Raw genomic sequence first — 8,431 nt, 5'->3', positions numbered from 1 at the left:
TGAAAGGAATATGAATGTGCAGTAAGAGGGGATATAGAAGAAGGGTAAGGGTACCAGGTGGCCTCTTATGGACAGAAAACTGGGAAAGGAAATAATATTTGAAATGTAAATATAGAAATACCCGTTTTTTTTTATTAACTTGAGTATTTCTTATATACATTTCGAGTGTTATTCCCTTTCCCGGTTTCCGGGCAAACATCCCCCTCCCCCCTCCCCTTCCTTATGGGTGTTCCCCTCCCAACCCTCCCCCCATTGCCGCCCTCCCCCCATAGACTAGTTCACTGGGGGTTCAGTCTTAGCAGGACCCAGGGCTTCCCCTTCCACTGGTGCTCTTACTAGGATATTCATTGCTACCTATGGGGTCAGAGTCCAGGGTCAGTCCATGTATAGTCTTTAGGTAGTGGATTAGTCCCTGGAAGCTCTGGTTGCTTGGCATTGTTGTACTTTTGGGGTCTCGAGCCCCTTCAAGCTCTTCCAGTTCTTTCTCTGATTCCTTCAATAGGGGACCTATTCTCAGTTCAGTGGTTTGCTGCTGGCATTCGCCTCTATATTTGCTGTATTCTGGCTGTGTCTCTCAGGAGCGATCTACATCCGGCTCCTGTCGGTCTGCACTTCTTTGCTTCATCCATCTTGTCTAATTGGGTGGCTGTATATGTATGGGCCACATGTGGGGCAGGCTCTGAATGGGTGTTCCTTCAGTCTCTGTTTTAATCTTTGCCTCTCCCTTCCCTGCCAAGGGTATTCTTTTTCCTCATTTAAAGAAGGAGAGAAGCATTCACATTTTGATCATCCGTCTTGAGTTTCGTTTGTTCTAGGGATCTAGGGTAATTCAAGCATTTGGGCTAATAGCCACTTATCAATGAGTGCATACCATGTATGTCTTTCTGTGATTGGGTTAGCTCACTCAGGATGATATTTTCCAGTTCCAACCATTTGCCTACGAATTTCATAAACTCGTTGTTTTTGATAGCTGAGTAATATTCCATTGTGTAGATGTACCACATTTTCTGTATCCATTCCTCTGTTGAAGGGCATCTGGGTTCTTTCCATTTTCTGGCTATTATAAATAAGGCTGCGATGAACATAGTGGAGCATGTGTCTCATTTATATGTTGAGGCATCTTTTGGGTGTATGCCAAATAGACGTATAGCTGGATCCTCAGGCAGTTCAATGTCCAATTTTCTGAGGAACCTCCAGACTGATTTCCAGAATGGTTTTACCAGTCTGCAATCCCACCAACAATGGAGGACTGTTCCTCTTTCTCCACATCCTCGCCAGCATCTGCTGTCACCTGAGTTTTTGATCTTAGCCATTCTCACTGGTGTGAGGTGAAATCTCAGGGTTGTTTTGATTTTCATTTCCCTCATGACTAAAGATGTTGAACATTTCTTTAGTTGTTTCTCAGCCATTTGGCATTCCTAAGCTGGGAATTCTTTGTTTAGCTCTGAACCCCATTTTTTAATAGGGTTATTTGTTTCTCTGCGGTCTAACTTCTTGAGTTCTTTGTATGTTTTGGATATAAGGCCTCTATCTGTTGTAGGATTGGTAAAGATCTTTTCCCAATCTGTTGGTTGCCGTTTTGTCCTAATCACAGTGTCCTTTGCCTTACAGAAGCTTTGCAGTTTTATGAGATCCCATTTGCCGATTCTTGATCTTAGAGCGTAAGCCATTGGTGTTTTGTTCAGGAAATTTTTTCCAGTACCCACGTGTTCCAGATGCTTCCCTAGTTTTTCTTCTATTAGTTTGAGTGTGTCTGGTTTGATGTGGAGGTCCTTGATCCACTTGGACTTAATCTTTGTACAGGGTGATAAGAATGGATAGATCTGCATTCTTCTACATGTTGACCTCAAGTTGACCCACCACCATTTGCTGAAAATGCTATCTTTTTTCCATTGAATGGTTTTGGCTCCTTTGTCAAAAATCAAGTGACCATAGGTGTGTGGATTCATTTCTGAGTCCTCAATTCTATTCCATTGGTCTATCTGTCTGTCTCTGTACCAATACCATGCAGTTTTTATCACTATTGCTCTGTAATACTGCTTGAGTTCAGGGATAGTGATTCCCACTGAAGTCCTTTTATTGTTGAGGATAGTTTTAGCAATCCTGTTTTTTTTTTTGTTATTCCAGATGAATTTGCAAATTGTTCTGTCTAACTCTTTGAAGAATTGGATTGGTATTTTGATGGGGATTGCATTGAATCTGTAGATAGCTTTTGTTAAAATGGCCATTTTTACTATATTAATCCTGCCAATCCATGAGCATGGGAGATCTTTCCATCTTCTGAGGTCTTCTTAAATTTCTTTCCTCAGTGTCTTGAAATTCTTATTGTACAGATCTTTTACTTGCTTGGTTAAAGTCACACCGAGGTACTTTATATTATTTAGGTCTATTATGAAGGGTGTCGTTTTCCTAATTTCTTTCTCGGCTTGTTTCTCTTTTGTGTAGAGGAAGGCAACTGATTTATTTGAGTTAATTTTATACCCAGCCATTTTGCTGAAATTGTTTATCAGCTTTAGTAGTTCTCTGGTGGAACTTATGGGATCACTTAAAAATACAATCATATCATCTGCAAATAGTGATATTTTGACCTCCTCTTTTCTGATCTGTATCCCCTTTATCTCCTTTTGTTGTCTGATTGCTCTGGCTAGAACTTCAAGAACTATATTGAATAAGTAGGGAGAGAGTGGGCAGCCTTGTCTAGTCCCTGATTTTAGTGGGATTGCTTCAAGTTTCTCTCCATTTAGTTTAATGTTAGCAACTGGTTTGCTGTATACGGCTTTTACTATGTTTAGGTATGGGCCTTGAATTCCTATTCTTTCCAGGACTTTTATCATGAAGGGGTGTTGAATTTTGTCAAATGCTTTCTCAGCATCTAATGAAATGATCATGTGGTTTTGTTCTTCCAGTTTACTTATATAATTGATCACATTGATGGTTTTCCGTATATTAAATCATCCCTGCATGCCTGGGATGAAGCCTACTTGATCATGGTGGATGATTGTTTTGATATGCTCTTGAATTCGCTTTGCCAGAATTTTATTGAGTATTTTAGTGTCGATATTCATAAGGGAAATTGGCCTGAAGTTCTCTTTCTTTGTTGTCTTTGTGTGGTTTAGGTATAAGAGTAATTGTGGCTTCGTAGAAGGTATTCGGTAGTGATCCATCTGTTTCAATTTTGTGGAATAGTTTGGATAAAATTGGTATGAGGTCTTCTATGAAGGTTTGATAGAATTCTGCACTAAACCCGTCTGGACCTGGGCTCTTTTTGGTTGGGAGACCTTTAATGACTGCTTCTATTTCCTTAGGAGTTATGGGGTTGTTTAACTGGTTTATCTGTTCCTGATTTAACTTAGATACCTGGTATCTGTCTAGGAAATTGTCCATTTCCTGAAGATTTTCAAGTTTTGTTTAATATAGGTTTTTATAGTAAAATCTGATGATTTTTTTTCATTTCCTCTGAATCTGTAGTTATGTCTCCCTTTCCATTTCTGATTTTGTTAATTTGGACGCACTCTCTGTGTCCTCTCGTTAGTCTGGCCAAGGCTTTATCTATCTTGTTGATTTTCTCAAAGAAACAAGTTTTGGTCCTGTTGATTCTTTCTATGGTCCTTTTTGTTTCTACTTGTTTCTACTTCAGATTTCAGCTCTGTGTTTGATTACTTCCTGCCTTCTACTCCTCCTGGGTGTATTTGCTTCTTTTTGTTCTAGAGCTTTTGGTGTGCTGTCAAGCTGCTGACATATGCTCTTTCCTGTTTCTTTCTGCAGGCACTCAGCGCTATGAGTTTTCCTCTTAGCAAAGCTTTCATTGTGTCCCATAAGTTTGGGTATGTTGTACCTTCATTTTCATTAAATTCTAAAAAGTTTTTAATTTCTCTCTTTATTTCTTCCTTGACCAGGTTATCATTGAGTAGAGCATTGTTCAATTTCCACGTATATGTGGGCATTCTTCCCTTATTGTTATTGAAGACCAGTTTTAGGCCATGGTGGTCCAATAACACGCATGGGATTATTTCTATCTTTCTGTACGTGTTGAGGCCCATTTTTTGACCAATTATATGGTCAATTTTGGAGAAAGTACCATGAGGAGCTGAGAAGAAGGTATATCCTTTTGCTTTAGGATAGAATGTTCTATAAATATCCGTTAAGTCCATTTGGCTCATGACTTCTCTTAATCTGTCTACATCTCTGTTTAATTTCTGTTTCCATGATCTGTCCATTGATGAGAGTGGAGTGTTGAAATCTCCCACTATTATTGTGTGAGGTTCAATGTGTGTTTTGAGTTTTAGTAAGGTTTCTTTTACGTATGTAGGTGCCCTTATATTTGGGGCATAGATATTTAGGATTGAGAGTTCATCTTGGTGGATATTTCCTTTGATGAATATGAAGTGTCCTTCCTTATCTTTTTTGATGACTTTTAGTTGGAAATTGATTTTATTTGATATTAGAATGGCTACTCCAGCTTGCTTCTTCTGACCATTTTCTTGGAAAGTTCTTTTCCAGCCTTTCACTCTGAGGTAATGTCTGTCTTTGTCTCTGAGGTGTGTTTCCTGTAGGAAGCAGAATGCAGGGTCCTTGTTGCGTATCCAGTTTGTTAATCTGTTTCTTTTTATTGGGGAGTTGAGGACATTGATTTTGAGAGATATTAAGGAATAGTGATTATTGCTTCCCTTTATATTAATATTTAGATGTGAGGTATTGTTTGTGTGCTTTCATTCTCTTTGTTTTGTTGCCAAGACGATTAGTTTTTGCTTCTTCTAGGGTATAGCTTGCCTCCTTATGTTGGGCTTTATCATTTAATATCCTTTGTACTGCTGGATTTGTAGAAAGATATTGTGTAAATTTGGTTTTGTCATGGAATATCTTGGTTTCTCCATCTATGTTAATTGAGAGTTTTGCAGGATACAGTAACCTGGGCTGGCATTTGTGTTCTCTTAGGGTCTGTATGACATCAGTCCAGGATCTTCTGGCCTTCATAGTTTCTGGCGAGAAGTCTGCTGTGATTCTGATAGGTTTGCCTTTATATGTTACTTGACCTTTTTCCCTTACTGCTTTTAATATTCTTTCTTTATTTTGTGCGTTTGGTGTTTTGACAATTATGTGACGGGAGGTGTTTCTTTTCTGGTCCAATCTATTTGGAGTTCTGTAGGTTCTTGTATGTCTATGGGTATCTCTTTTTTTAGGTTAGGGAGGTTTTCTTCTATGATTTTGTTGAAGATATTTACTGGTCCTTTGAGCTGGGAGTCTTTACTCTCTTCTATACCTATTATCCTTAGGTTTGATCTTCTCATTGAGTCCTGGATTTCCTGTATATTTTGGACCAGTAGCTTTTTCCGCTTTACATTATCTTTGACAGTTGAGTCAATGATTTCTATGGAATCTTCTGCTCCTGAGATTCTCTCTTCCATCTCTCGTATTATGTTGGTGAAGCTTGTATCTACAGCTCCTTGTCTCTTCTTTTGGTTTTCTATATCCAGGGTTTTTTCCATGTGTTCTTTCTTGATTGCTTCTATTTCCATTTTTAATTCCTTCAACTGTTTGATTGTGTTTTCCTGGAACTCTTTCAGGGATTTTTGTGTCTCCTCCTTATGGGCTTCTACTTGTTTATTTATGTTTTCCTAGAATTCTTTCAGGGATTTTTGTGATTACTTTCTGTAGGCTTCTACTTGTTTATTAATGTTTTCCTGTGTTTCTCTAAAGAAGTTCTTCACGTCTTTCTTGAAGTCCTCCAGCATCATGATCAAATATGATTTTGATACTAGATCTTGCTTTTCTGGTGTGTTTGGATTTTCCATGTTTGTTTTAGTGGGAGAATTGGACTCCGATGATGCCATGTAGTCTTTGTTTCTGTTGCTTGGGTTCCTGCGCTTGCCTCTCGGCATCAGATTATCTCTAGTGTGACTTTGTTCTGCTATTTCTGACAGTGGCTAGACTGTCCTATAAGCCTGTGTGTCAGGAGTGCTGTAGACCTGTTTTCCTCTCTTTCAGTCAGTTACGGTGACAGAGTGTTCTGCTTTCGGGTGTGTAGTTTTTCCTCTCTACAGGTCTACAGCTGTTCCTGTGGGCCTGTGTCTTGAGTTCACCAGGCAGGTCACTTGCAGCAGAAAAGTTGGTGTTACCTGTCATCCTGAGGCTCAAGTTCGCTCACGGGGTGCTGCCCATGGGCTCTCTGTGGCGGCAGCAACCAGGAAGATCTGTGCCACCCTTTCCAGTAGCTTCAGTGCATCAGGGTTCCAGATGGCCTTTGGTTTTTTCCTCTGGCTTCAGAGATGTATGTGCAGAGAGCAGTCTCTTCTGGTTTCCCAGGCTTGTCTGCCTCTCTGAAGGTTTAGCTCTCCCTCCCACAGGTTTTGGGTGCAGAGAACTGTTTATCCAATCTGTTTCCTTCAGGTTCCAGCGGTTTCTCAGGCAGGGGTCCTGCTGCTCCTGGGCCCTCCCTCACGGGAGCCCAGAGGCCTTATACAGTTTCCTCTTGAGCCAGGGATGTGGGCAGGGGTGGGCAGTGTTGGTGGTCTCTTCTGCTCTGCAGCCTCAGGAGTGCCCACCTGACCAGGTGGTTGGGTCTCTCTCTGACGGAGTCTGGAAACAGAGTCACAATTACATTCTTATACAAACACACACACACACACACACACACACACACACACACACACATGCATACATTCTCATAATTACATACTTACACAGACATCAATACTTACATATGCATATGGAGCAAAAGACCAAGGACCAGTACAGAAAGATGAACTCCAATCTTTATTACAGAGAGAAAGAAATCGCTTCTACCCTTTTAATGCTAAGTGATTTAAACCCAAGTTTTAAAAGAAAAGGCCTGTTCCTTTTAACAGACTAATTTTGCATTGCTATTAAGAAATGACCTTTTCTGTCCCAAGATAAGGAGAAACCTGCCTGCACCTTCTGTTCTTTCCAGCTTCTTCTTTTGTCCTCTTTTCACCTGCATTCTCTAGATTGCTCTCTTATGTTACATAAGTTATTCCTCTCTACATTACTTCTCAGCCAAGATCTTTTTGTCTTAGTTCTACTTCCCTTTGTTCTCCTTATCTCAAACCGGTCTTTTCAGCTCATCCCCTCTCCAGCTCTGTCCATCTGTCTCTGTCCTTCCAGTTCAGACCTTCTGTCTCACTCCTTATGTGTGTCTTCTCTTTGCCCTCAGCACCTAAAAATCTTTCAGAATACATGATCAGGTGTCACAATGTTCACCACAAGTTCATATGAAAGATCAAAGCATAAATAGAAATACAAGTTTACAACCGAGAATGTTTACATGGATATCCATCAAGAGTAATTATCTGGCTAAACATTCAACACCAGTGTCAGCTCTACAGGTTCACTGAAGGTCTAAAACCATAGTTGTTAGTGAAGTTATTTACAGATAAACACAGTCAATATCTTATCCCCTGTCCTTGCACCTGTAACAAATCGTTTATGTCACTTGATAACTGTTTTGCAACTTCTTGGAATGTGTTCTGAGTAGGAGAAAGTCTGTTTACTGTCTTAGAATAATTAACTGGTGACACCTGGGAGACTGGAGTTTTCACTGAAATTCTGACTATTACAAAGAGACTTGTTGAGTTCCACTATAAAAGAGCTTAATAACCATTCATATAATTTTAGGAATTATTGTAGGATCATTATTAAGACTAAAGAATTCATCTATTTGTATGAATAGCATCACTACGGGACAGTGCAACTTCGTAGGCCTGCAGAGATCTGCCCCAAAGGGGTGTACTATTACTCAATGATTTTTATATATGTCTAATAATAATAACACGAATAGCATTTCAATAGCAGGAAACTTACCAAAAATGAATCTCTTACAGCCTTGCTTAATAAGGGCAAACCAGTTGTGGATTATAAAAATAATCCAAGGCTCTCCATCTGAGGATGATCACCTGTTAGTTATGAGCTTGTCCTGATATGGCTTCTGACACTTTCTTCTCAGTCCTACATGGTACCTTCTACAAAACTGATAATATGATCCATCACAAAAAAGGCCTCAAAAGATGCAAGAAGATTGAATTAATTCCATGCAAACTATAAAATCACTAAGAATGGTCTTCAATAACAACAAGAACAACCAAAGTCCCACATATACATGGTAGCATAAGAATGATTTACTTGATGAGAACTTGTTCAAGGAAGAAATAAAGAAAAAAATTAAAGACTTTCTAGAATTTAATGAAAATGAATGCATAAATTGGGAACACAAAAAAGCAATGCTAAGAGGAAAGCTCATAGCTCTGAGAGCCTCCACAAAGAAACAGGAGCTATGATACACTCGCAGTTAGTCCGAACACCTGAAATCTCAGAACCAATAAAAATCCAAATACACCAAGAGTACTAGACAGCAGGAAATAATCAAACTCCGTACTGAAATCAACCAAGTAGAAACAAAAGGAATTATGTAGAGAAT

At 39.4% G+C, this 8,431-nt stretch overlaps 1 long non-coding RNA gene across 2 annotated transcripts in view; it reads right to left on the bottom strand.

Annotated features, from left to right (window-relative positions):
* Positions 1-279: 279 nt before the first annotated feature.
* The window catches only part of LOC134484588 (uncharacterized), a 36,327-nt gene continuing 28,175 nt past the window's right edge, over positions 280-8,431 (bottom strand). For both annotated transcript variants that reach the window (XR_010062068.1, XR_010062067.1), the window contains exon 3: positions 280-6,576. This is a non-coding gene — a long non-coding RNA (uncharacterized LOC134484588). The remainder of the gene's footprint in view (positions 6,577-8,431) is intronic.

This window comes from Rattus norvegicus (assembly GCF_036323735.1).
Source record: "Rattus norvegicus strain BN/NHsdMcwi chromosome Y unlocalized genomic scaffold, GRCr8 chrY_unlocalized_13, whole genome shotgun sequence".
In the NCBI taxonomy this organism is placed as follows: Eukaryota; Metazoa; Chordata; class Mammalia; order Rodentia; family Muridae; genus Rattus; species Rattus norvegicus.
This window is presented reverse-complemented; position numbering and strand designations above follow the sequence as displayed.